The following is a 12,996-nucleotide window of genomic DNA, read 5'->3' as shown; positions in this document are numbered from 1 at the left end:
GCTTATTCTAGTCACACTGTCCTTTACTTTCCTCTTTTGATTTAATATATACTAGAGATCAATTCATATGAGCTCCTATAGAACTATGCATTCTTCCCTCAATGGCTCCATGGTACAGATGTGCTAGAGCTGAGTTAGCCACTCCTCTGATGGATTTAGATTTATTGACAGTATTTTGCTAATACAAACCATCTATCAAAAGTTATAGTGCTCTTAGCAAATAAAACAATACAGAGATTGCATGGAACTTCTCTACAGTTGTCATTGTAGGTTGGAACTGTTTGTTCTTTGCCTTTTTCCTACATCACATCTTGTTTCTCTTTGTTGCTTTCCCCTCCTCCTCTGCCCACATCCCCCTACACACCTGTTCCTCCTGGTGAATTTCAGTAGCTCCTCGCCACCCATCAATCAGGGAGCTTTCCCAGACTGCACCTCTATTCCTGGCTTTTCTCTCTCTGCACCTCCCCAGCAGCATTTTGCAAGACAGTTTGTGATGCTGTAGCCTAACTCTGATGCTTAGCCTAAATCTGACAAGTCAGTGACCTTCTTGCATGGGTCAGGAGTTCAAGACCAGCCTGGCCAACATGGCGAAACCCTATCTCTACTACAAATATAAAAATTAGCTGGGTGTGGTGGGGCACACCTGTAATCCCAGCTACGTGGGAGGCTGAGGCAGAAGAATCGCTTAAACCCGGGAGGTGGAGGTTGCAGTGAGCCGAGATCACGCCACTGCACTCCAGCCTGGGTGACGGCGAGACTCCGTCTCAAAAAAAAAAAAAAAATCACAGGAAATGTAAATGATCCAAATACTCCAAATAAAAAACAGATTTTCAAACTGGATAAAAAAGCAGGATGCAAGGTATATGCTATCTACAAGAAATACATTTTAAATATAAAGATAAAAAAAGTAATAGGATAAAAAAAGATATACTATGCTAACACTAGTCAAAAGAAAGTACAAATGGCTATATCAGTATCAAAGAAGACTTCAAAGTAGAGGATATTACCAGGGGTAAAGAAAAGTCATTTCATAATGGTAAAGATGTCCATTAATCAGGAGGACATAATTTTAAATGTTTATACATCTAATAATAGAGTTTCAAAATACATGAAGGAAAAAACTGATAGAACAGTAAGGAGAAACATACATCTACGATTATAGACAGATTTCAAAACTCCTTTGTCAATAATTGATAGAACAGGTAGGCAGAAAATTAGTAAGGATATGGTAGAGTTGTACAGTGTGAGCCAAATATACCTGACTGTCATTTGTGGAAAACTATACCTCGCCAGGTGCAGTGGCTCACAATGCCTGTAATCCTAGCACTTTGGGAGGCCGAGGCAGGCGAATCACCTGAGGTTGGAAGTTCAAAACCAGCCTGACCAACATGAAGAAACCCCGTCTCTACTAAAAATACAAAAATTACCTGGGCGTGGTGGCACATGCCTGTAATCCCAGCTACTCGGGACCCTGAGGCAGCAGAATCGTTTGAACTGGGAAGGTTGAGGTTGCAGTGAGCTATCGCCACTGGATTCCAGCCTGGGCAACAAGAGCGAAACTCTGTCTCAGAAAAAAAAAAAAAAAGGGCTGGGCGCAGTGGCTCACGCCTGTAATCCCAGCACTCTGGGAGGTCAAGGTGGGCAGATCACGAGGTCAGGAGATCGAGACCATCCTGGCTAACACAGTGAAACCCCGTCTCTACTAAAAATACAAAAAAAAATTAGCCAGGCGTGGGGGTGGGCGCCTGTAGTCCCCGCTACTGGGGAGGCTGTGGCAGGAGAGTGGCGTGAACCCGGAGGCAGAGCTTGCAGTAAACTGAGATTGTGCCACTGCACTCCAGTCTGGGCGACAGAGCGAGATTCCGTTCAAAAAAAAAGACCACCATTATACCCAGTAATAAGACAATACACATTCCTCTCAAGTGTATATGGAATATTTACCAAAATAGACCATATCCTTGGCCATACACAAGTTTCAATAAATTCAGAAGGACTCAAACCAAACAAAGCATATTCTCTGACCATAAAGAATTAAATTAGAATCAGTATCTCAAATTAAATTATTGAATAATTTTTATCTCAAGGTAATAGAGAAAAGTATGGAAGGAAACATATAAAGTTGTATTAATATTAGTGACTTCATGGAGATAAAAATGATGAAACATTGGAGACAGTGCCGTAAGGATATTAAATACATTTTGTGCTGTTTTACTGGTTATAATAAACATGTATTCCTTTTGAAATTTAAACAAAATATAGGATTTATGTGTGTGTGTGTATATATGTATGTATGTATTTATTTATTTATTTTTGAGACGGAGTCTTGCTCTGTCACCCAGGCTTGGAGTGCAGTGATGCGATCTCAGCTCACTGCAACCTCCGCATCGCAGATTCAAGCAATTCTCCTGCCCCAGCCTACCGAGTAGCTGGGACAGGTATGTGCCACTGCGCCCGGCTAATTTTTGTATTTTCAGTGGAAATAGGGTTTCACCATGTTGGCTAGGCTGGTCTTGAACTCCTGACCTCACGTGATCCACCCACCTCAGCCTCCCAAAGTGCTGGGATTACAGTCATGACCCACTGCACCTGACCCTCAAATACTTAAAAATAAATTTCCCCTTTCCATTTCAGGTGACGTCAGCCAACTTCCGTATCAAAAAATCATATTAACCCTGAATAAAACAATCAAATACTGTAATTTACTCTATTACTGGACATTTAGGTTGTTTTCCATTTTCTACCTTATATAATGAAGGCTACAACAAACAAATAGGTCCTCCTTAAATGGCAATCCTCAGCTTTCCTAAAAATCCATCTCCTCACGGCTTGCATGTGGAAAACAAGCTCCAATTTATATTTTTTTAACTCACTAATCTATGCCTCCCATAATCTAATTCCTCGAGAGCAGAGGTCTGCTTTAAAATGGTTTTTGCGTGCTCGCTTGGCAGCACACATACTAAAATTGAAACAGTGCAGAGATTAGCATGGCCCCTGTGCAAGGATACTTGTAAATTTGTGAAGCTTGCAGTGAGCTGAGATCGCGCCACCACACTCCAGCCTGGGTGACAGAGCCAGACTCCATCTCAAAAAATAAATAAATAAAATGAAATAAAATGGCTTTTGCCACATAGTCACTTTGCCTGTTGCAGCAATTTAAATTGACAAAACATTTGATCTTTTACCTTTGTCTCAAAATCCTAGAGGGTTCACTTTAATCCATATCCAATATATTAAGAAATATGTGATTCGTAAGCCTTTTTTTTTTTTTTTTTTTTGAAACAGAGTCTTGCTCTGTCACCCAGGCTGGAGTGCAGTGGTGCAACCTCTGCCTCCCAGGTTCAAGCGATTCTTCTGCCTCAGCCTCCTGAGTAGCTGGATATGGGCGTGCACGAGCACGCTTGGCTGATTTTTGTATTTTTAATAGAGACAGGGTTTCACCATGTTGGCCAGGCTGGTCTCAAACTCCTGACCTCAGGTGATCCGCCCACATCAGCCTCCTAAAGTGCTGGGATTACAGGCGTGAGCCACCGTGCCTGGCCTTTGTAAGCACTTTTTAAGTAGTAATCATTAACTACAAACACAGAATCTTGTAGGTTAATGAATTCTCTTTTTTTTAAGAGATGAATCGGCCGGGCATGGTGGCACAAGCCTGTAATCCCAGCACTTTGGGAGGCTGAGGTGGGCAGATCACGAGGTCAGGAGATCCAGACCATCCTGGCTAACACGGCGAAACCCCGTCTCTACAAAAAATACAAAAAATTAGCCGGCCATGGTGACCGGGGCCCGTAGTCCCAGCTACTCGAGAGGCTGAGCCAGGAGAATGGCGAGAACCCAGCAGGCGGAGCTTGCAGTGAGCCGAGATCCCACCACTGCACTCCAGGCTGGGCGACAGAGCGAGACTCCGTCTTAAAAACAAAAAAGAAAAAAGAGAGATGGATCACAAGGTCAGGAATTTCAGACCAGCCTGGCCAAAATAGTGAAACCCCGTTTCTACTAAAAAAATACAAAAAATTAGCTGGGCATAGTGGTGGGTGCCTGTAATCCCAGCTATTTAGGAGGCTGAGGCAGGGGAATCGCTTGATCCTGGGAGGCGCAGGTTGCAGTGAGCCGAGATTGTGCCACTGAACTCCAGCCCGGGCAACAGTGCAAGACTCCGTATGAAAAAAAAAAAAGAGAGAGAGCTCTGTCACCCAGGCTGGAGTGCAGTGGGATGAGCACAGCTCACTGCAGCCCTCAAACTCCTAGGCTCAAGTGATCCTCCCGCCTCAGCCTTCCCACTAGCTGGGACTACAGGTGCATATCACCATGTTCAGCTAATTTTCCTATTTTATTTTTTGTAGAGATGGTGTCATGCTTTGTTGCCTGCGCTGGTCTCAAACTCCTGGGCTCAAGACATTTTCTCACCTCAGCCTCTCAAAGTGTTGAGATTACAGGTATGAGTCACTGTGTCCAGCCTAACAACATTTTTTAATGAGATCTGGAACACGAAGCCAAGTGCGGTGGCTCTTGCCTGTAATCCCAGTACCTTAGGAGGCTGAGGCAGGAGGATTGTTTGAGCCCAGGAATTTGAGAGTAGCCTGGGCAACATGGCGATACTGCAGCCTGCAAAAATAAATACGTAAATAAGCTGGGCATAGTGGCACATGCCTATAGTCCTAGCTACTTGGGAGGCTAAGGTGTGAAAATTGCTTGAGCCTGGCAGGTCGAGGCTGCAGTAAGCCATGATTGTGCCACTGCACTCCACAATGGGCAACAGAGTGACAGATCCTATCTCAAAAATAAATAAAAAAAAGTAAAACATGCTCAGTGCGAAACTTTGTACAATACCAAAAAATATAAAGAAGTGTATGTATATTTATATTTTTCTTTTAATATGGCAAAAATCTTTATATATATGTGTGTATATATATGTATGTGTGTGTGTATATAAATATATATGATGGAGTTTTGCTCTTGTTGCCCAGGCTGGAGTGCAATGGTGTGATCTCAGCTCACTGCAACCTCTGCCTCCTGGATTCAAGGGATTCTCCTGCTTCAGCCTCCCAAGTAGCTGGGATTACAGGCACCCACCACCACGCCCACCTAATTTATGTGTTTTTAGTAGAGACGGGGTTTCACCACGTTGGCCAGACAGTTCATGAACTTCTGACCTCAGCTGATCTGCCCACCTTGGCCTCCCAAAGTGCTGCGATTACAGGTGTGAATCACCAAACCCGGCCAAAATATATATATATATTTATAGTCTTTTTAAATTTAATAATATTTATTTTCCAATGTCATTGTTTACAAGTATCATAGCAGCAACTTTCTTTATTTCTTTTTTTGTTCATTCACCTAGAAATCATCAAAAATTTCCATTGCCAACCGGGCGGCTCATGTCTACAATGCCAGCACTTTGGGAGGCTGAGGGAGGAGGACTACTTCAGCTCAGGAGTTTCAGACCAGCCTCGGTAACATGGCAAAACCCCATCTCTACAAAAAATACAAAAATTAGCTGGGCATTGTGGCACACACCTATGGTCCCACCTACTAGGGAGACTGAGTTGGGGGAATTGCTTGAGCCCAGCAGGAGGTCGAGGCTGCAGTGAGCTGTGATCACACCACGGCACTCCAGCCTGGGCAACAAAGTGAGACCCTGTCTCAAAAAAAAAAAGAAAAGAAAAGAAATTGCCACTGCCGGCCATATTTCAAGTTGTCATGGTGAGGTATTGGGAATAGTTCTCAATTAGCAATGATTGTGCCTTGGATAGACCTCATTGGCTATGATACTGCCACGCAGAGCTGCAACTTTCAATGTGTTACTTCAGACAGAAATAAATACAGGTTGGAACTTAGCAGGAAGTGCTTATATCTTACCAAAAGTCCTAGAACTTTCTGCTGAATGAATGACTTAGTTAGGAAAGACTGTAAAAAGAAAGAGAAACCTATAATTACCTAAAAAGCCAAATATAAAATGAATGCTAGAGTAAGTAAATTAATAAATATCAAAACTGTAAGCTAAATTCCCATTCTGACCTCTATAACCCTCATGAAGAGTTCTAACCCTTGATTTTCATAAAGTGTCTACAAGTGGTTGGTGATTCATCTGTGAGGTTCCAAAGTGCATTCAAAGTAAATTTCAACATAGTGTCCACTGAATTTTGATTGGTTTTCTGCTTCACTATTTGAAAAAGTTGCTGTAAAAAGAAGACAGAATTAAGTTTTCATTTTTGAACTGTTATTACAATTTGTGGCTATTAATAACCACAAGTCCATGAGGATTAGTCTCATGGCTGAAAGCATTTCCTGTAAAGGTACCTATAAATATAACAAACAGCCCCTTGGACTGAACTTTTCTTCAAGAAAAAAGTATAAGATCTTCATAAATACCTCTGTATTATTCTGATCATACCTACAATGTAATCACCCATAAGTAACACTTAAAGGCAAAATGATTAAAACTTGAGTCAACTATCTTACCCATTCAGTCACAGCATATACTTATTTTAGACTCTAGAATTAAAAAGGCAAAGGAAGAGAAGGGCAAATGAAGCTAACATTTATTAAGGATTAGCAAATTATATTCTATATTGTAGTACTGTTATTCCCATTTCTCAGGAGAGAAAATTGAGTCTGAGAAATATTAACTAATTTAATCATAGTCAATTTAGTCAGAGAAAGTAAGAATGGGAAGATCTAATCTATCCAACTCCAATTTTTCATTAAGAAAAAAAAGAAAGGAAAAACCACATACAATGACAAGAGAATTAAAGTCTATATTGACTAAAAATAAGATAATAGCCCCTCCCTCCTTAGCCTTCCCCCAGGGCAGATCCTGCAGTGCCTCTGTCTTGCTTTTTCTTATTTTTCCCCCTTCCCCCTTCCCTTTTTATTTCCTTTTCCCCCTTTTCTCTTTCAAAAAACAAGAAGATAATAGCTTTGAAATTCCAGTTGTAAATTAGTTCTATCATAGTTTTACCCTAAAAAATTTATGTTTGAAAAGTAACTGGTTTTAAAACTACATAAGGCATCCATAATTCCATTTTTATATTATACTTTTGGAGGCACAAAAGGAAACTCTACTAAAACAGATATAAGAAAACATTAATGAACATATTACTAAAGGTTATACACAATTCAGTAAAAAAATGTGAAGAAACACAAACATGTAGGTACAGTTAGGTAAGTTAATAGCATAGTAGCTAAGAGTGTGGCACTAGAAGAAAGCTACCTGAGCTTAAATATAATCTCTGCATCTGACTAACTGTACAACCTCATTTACCAGTTTAATTCTTTGTTTCCTCATCTATAGATTGCAGGTGGTAATTAAGAGCAGAAAAAAAAAATCTAACTATAATAATAATCATCCCTACTACTACTAATTACTTCTTTAAGCTTGATTACCTCCCAAAGCATATGAGTAGATTTCCTTAAAAATCTTTGAATATAGGCCGGGCGCGGTGGCTCAAGCCTGTAATCCCAGCACTTTGGGAGGCCGAGACGGGCGGATCACGAGGTCAGGAGATCGAGACCATCCTGGCTAACACGGTGAAACCCCGTCTCTACTAAAAATACAAAAACTAGCCGGGCGAGGTGGCGGGCGCCTGTAGTCCCAGCTACTCCGGAGGCTGAGGCAGGAGAATGGCGTAAACCCAGGAGGCGGAGCTTGCAGTGAGCTGAGATCTGGCCACTGCACTCCAGTCCGGGTGACAGAGCGAGACTCCGCCTCAAAAAAAAAAAAATCTTTGAATATACCAGCTGGGCACAGTGGCTCACGCCTGTAATCCCAGCACTTTGGGAGGCCGAGGTGGGCGGATCATGAGGTCAGGAGATCGAAACCATACTTGCTGACACGGTGAAACCCCGTCTCTACTAAAAATACAAAAACTAGCCGGGCGAGGTGGCGGGCGCCTGTAGTCCCAGCTACTCCGGAGGCTGAGGCAGGAGAATGGCCTGAACCCGGGAGGCGGCGGAGCTTGCAGTGAGCGGAGATCGCGCCACTGCATTCCAGCCTGGGCGACAGAGCGAGACTCCGTCTCAAAAAAAAAAAAAAAAAAAAAGCCATTTTTAAAAACTGTCACCCCTGAAAATAGTAAAAATAAACAATATAAGCATATTTTTCTACTTTTATATATTATATTTAGTATTAGGTACTTAGCATATACTACCTCAATTAATAATTTTTCTTTTATCTTTTTTTTTTTTGACATGGGATCTCTGTCACTCAGGCTGAAGTGCAGTGACACAATTATAGTTCACTGCAGACTCGAACTCACAAGCACAAGTGATCCTCTTGCTTCAACCTCCTGAGTAGCTGAGACTACAGATGTGTGCCACCATGCACGGTTAATTTTTTTTTTTTTGGGTAGAGCCAGAATCTCACTATGTTGACCATGCTGGTCTCAAACTCCTGGCTTTAGGTGATCCTCCCACCTCAGCCTCCCAAAGTGCTGGGATTACAAGCATGAGCTTTTTTTTCTTTTCATTTAGTCTTCATAATAACTCTATTAAGTACTTTTTATCACCCCTAAGAAAACTGTGATTTGCCCAAAATACATGGTAAGAGACAGAATTGAGACTAAATCCAGATAGGTCAACTTCAGAATTCCTACTCTTTCCATTATTCCCAAACAGCCTTCTCTCTTTATACATTATTTTTATTCCTATCTCCATTATTATACTTTTTAGATTTTGTTACAACCATGTCTATATAGCTATTTTTTCTGTTGTACTGTTTGTTATGGGTAGAATTTATAGATGTAATTCTGTGTGGATTATAATTATGTAATTATAATTCAGTGTGAATTCCCTAACATCTAGTAAGATAGCAATGATATCATTTCATTTAATATCATGGGTATGCTATACATATTTATCAAATGAATGGCATACTTTCTCATTATTAAATTATATAAATTCTTATATCATTTATAAGTCATGGAAAAATGGAGTCTCTTATTTGACTTTTCCATGTAGTGTTACTATTCGAACACCTCATGGCAGGATTTTAACAGGCATGTTTAAATATACTTTTTGCCTGTAAGTCTTTCCCTAAGACATTTTTTATATCTACTCCCTTTGAAGCTTTTTAAACTTTTCATTGTTTACTAGTCTTATTTCCTCAACTGATTGTAAGCAAGCAAAATCGTGTATCAGATATTTAAATTATCTGCTTTTCCAAAGCATACAGCACAACTTTATGCTTCTAATAGTCTCTACATTTTCTATGTAAATAACAAAAATCACAGAGTTTTAGAATTAGTTTTTTTTTTTTTTTTTTGAGACAGGGTCTTACTCTGTCACCCAGGCTGGAGTGCAGTAGCTTCATTATGGCTAACTGCAACCTTGAGCACTTGGACTCAGGCGATTCTTCCCCCTCCACGTCCTGAGTAGCTGGGACCACAGACATGTGCTACTATGCCCGGCTAATTTTTAAATTATTTGTATAGATGGGGGTCTCACTGTATTTCCCAGGCTGGTCTCGAACTCCTGGGCTCAAGCAATCCTCCTGCCTTGACCTTCTAATGTGCTGGGATTATAGGCATAACCACTGTGCCTGGACTTAGACAGGATCTTAATACTTTTGCAGACCCCAATGGTTCAAGTAATTTTCCTAAATTCACAAAGTGAGTTGACAAGCTAGATCCTAGGTCATCTAACTCTGAGTTCAGGGCTTTTCCCATCTCTTTTTCCGAGTTCAGGGCTTTACTTCTATCTAGGAGTAAAGCTGCATGTATGAAAAGAAATACATACACTTCCTTAGAAGTAACAAAAAAAATTGTTTTGATTTTTGTTTGGAGAAAGGGTCTCACTCTGTCACCCAGGCTGGAGTGCAGTGACACGATCATGGCTCATTGCAGCCTTGACCTCCTGGGCTCAAGTGATCCTCCCACCAGAGCCTCCTGTGTAGTTGGAAACACAGGCATGCACCACAATGTCCAACTTTTTTTTTTGGTAGAGAAGGGGTCCCATTATATTGCCCAGACTGTTCTTGAACTCCTGGCCTCAAGTGATCTCCTCCTGCCTTGGCCTCCCAAAGTGCTGGGATTACAGGCATGAGTCATCACATGCCTGGTCACAAATAGTTTTTATTAAAACAGAAAATGTTAGAAAATATATAATACTGCCTGAAAACAATAAACATGAACATCTAGTGGCCTGCATGGAGGAGATATAAAATGAAAAGCTCAGTACCAAGCTATGCAATTTGTTCTGTAGAAAGCTACAAGCAAGTGCAGGGCACGGTGGCTCATGCCTGTAATCCCAGCACTTTGGGAGGCCGAGGCGAGCAGATCACAAGGTCAGGAGATTGAGACCATCCTGGTTAACACAGTGCAACCCCGTCTCTACTAAAAATAAAAAAATTAGCTGGGTGTGGTGGTGGGCGCCTGTAGTCCTAGCTACTCGGGAGGCTGAGGCAGGAGAATGGCATGAACCTGGGAGGTAGAGCTTGCAGTAAGCCAAGATCGTGCCACTGCACTCCGGCCTGGGTGACAGAGCGAGACTCTGTCTCAAAAATAAAAGAAAGCTACAAGCAAGTAAAAAACAAATTCAATGTCCAAGAACTCACTGATGTGATTGACTCCAGGGGTCAGACTAAAATCTAGGATCAACTTGGAATTCTGCTATATATCTGCATCCATCTATCTATCTATCTATCTATCTATCTATCCATCCATCTATTTATTTTGTCAGACAGGGTGTCGCTCTGTCACCCAGGCCGGAGTGCAGTGGCGCGATCTCGGCTCACTGCAAGCTCTGTCTCCCAGGTTCATGCCATTCTGCCTCAGACTCCCAAGTAGCTGGGACTATAGGCGCCCACCATCATGCCTGGCTAATTTTTTGTATTTTTAGTAGAGATGGGGTTTCACCATGTTAGCCAGGATAGTCTTGCTCTTCTGACCTCGTGATCCGCCCACCTTGGCCTTCCAGAGTGCTGGGATTACAGGCGAGAGCCACCACGCCCTGCCTAAAAGCAAATTTTTTCAACAACATCATATTAGAATGCCTTTGTGATGGAATTTTACATCATGTTGCTTAAGGTTGATATCCTTTCTTCCCTCTTCTTCAAAGTGCCATGAGATGAAACTAGTATTTTACACATTCAGTTTACTGTGTAATTCATCATATACATTTAATTGTCATATGTGCATGGCATAAGACAATGTCTTTTCCAGGTATGATATGTGCTGCACACCCTGCATTTAATTTCTTGATAAAAATGGCAAATGTCAGCAGATATAACGTGCATGGGAAAGGATCTAGTTGTGGAATCTTTGTGGCATGCTTTTGTATTGGCCCATTAACTGGGGTGACTTCGTTTGATTTTATGATTACTTCACTCTGACTTGTAAATGGAAGAAAAACTACAGTACAATGAATTAAAATATTTTAATTTATATATATTAACTAAAATTATTGTTCCAATTTTTAACAATCAGTATAAATGAATGTTCTATTTTGTATTTTTATTTCATTATAAATATGATATATATATTTTAAAAGATGTTTTATACTAGGCTTTTATTCATATTTGATGTATTATTTGCTATGTTTTTGTAAAATGTATTCTAATATTTCATTATATTATAAATAGCACATCAGTGTTAGCATGTGATAACATTTGCTAATCTAATGCTTGATTAATGAAATTATTTTCATTATCTCAGCTCTGATATTTACATATTTAAGTAAGTTCAGGAAGTTAATTAGCCATTCTCAAATTTCCTGAAAGCTAAATATAGATAAACCCTCAGATTCTAATGAGTTAAAACCAAGACACTTATCAAAATATAAACAGAGGCACTTAGTAAGCCTAGACTGAAAATGCCTATCTGTATTTGTATGGCTGTGATATCTCCTTTTGCCAGCAAATGAATATACTTGAAATCATGCTAAAAGTCAGAAAGTTATTAAAATAATAAATGACTTGCTTGCTTAGAGATATAATGTAATATCTATAATACAAATGAAAATTAAATATTTTTAGATAAAATTTTTGAGTACACATCAGGATACCTATTTAAATTAAACTTACATAGAATTTTAAAGAGACATGAATATCTGACAATATGAGGAAAAGAGGCCTGCTCTTAAATGCAAGACAAATGTATGATAAACTACCTCTGGGAGTAAGGGAGAAGACTGAAATTTTATAGAGTTAACACAAGAATCCTAAAATTTTCTGAAATAATTATCATAGTGTGAAGCAGTAAAATCTACTTTATGTTTTAAGATATTACAATTACTACTACAATGAAGTGTTACAAAATGAATACGTGTGCTCACTTACTGTTATAGGCTATATTTTAACTCCCAAAAATTCATATGGTGAAGTCCTAATTTCCAGTACCTCAGAATTTAGACTCTATTTGGAGGCAGGGCCTTTAAATTAAAATAAAGTTGTTAGAGTCTCTGATCCAATTCCACTGGTGTCTTTATAAGAAGAAATCTGAACACCCAGAGAGACACCAGGGATACACACACACAGTAGGAAGACCACAGTGAGGACACAGTGAAAGCATGACCATCTGCTAGCCAGAGAGAGGCCTCAGAAGAGACTAAACCTGCCAACACCTTGATGTTGGGCTCTAGTCTCCAGAATGGCATGAGAAAATAAAGGTCCATTATTTAAGCCATCTAGTCTGTGGTAGTTTGTTATGCCCATTCCAGCAAACTAATATACTCATATTAAAGAAAAATAATGATATGGCGAGTAGATCCTGCTAAAGGAAGCTGTGTGACTTGTTTTGGATCATTGCCATAACAAAAGTTAACAGTTCTGTAGCATAAGAAAAAAATATTTTGGGCCAGGCTCGGTGGCTCAGGCCTGTAATACCAGCACTTTGGGAGGCCGAGGCGGCTGGATCACGAGGTCAGGAGATCGAGACCACCGAGAAACCCTGTCTCTACTAAAAATACAAAAAATTAGACTGGCGTGGTGGCGGGCACCTGTAGTCCCAGCTACTCGGGAGGCTGAGGCAGAAGAACGGCGTGAAACCGGGAGGCAGAGCTTAT

This window comes from Colobus angolensis, unplaced genomic scaffold, assembly GCF_000951035.1.
Source record: "Colobus angolensis palliatus isolate OR3802 unplaced genomic scaffold, Cang.pa_1.0 Scaffold34, whole genome shotgun sequence".
NCBI lineage: Eukaryota > Metazoa > Chordata > Mammalia > Primates > Cercopithecidae > Colobus > Colobus angolensis.
Note: the sequence above shows the minus strand (reverse complement) of the source record.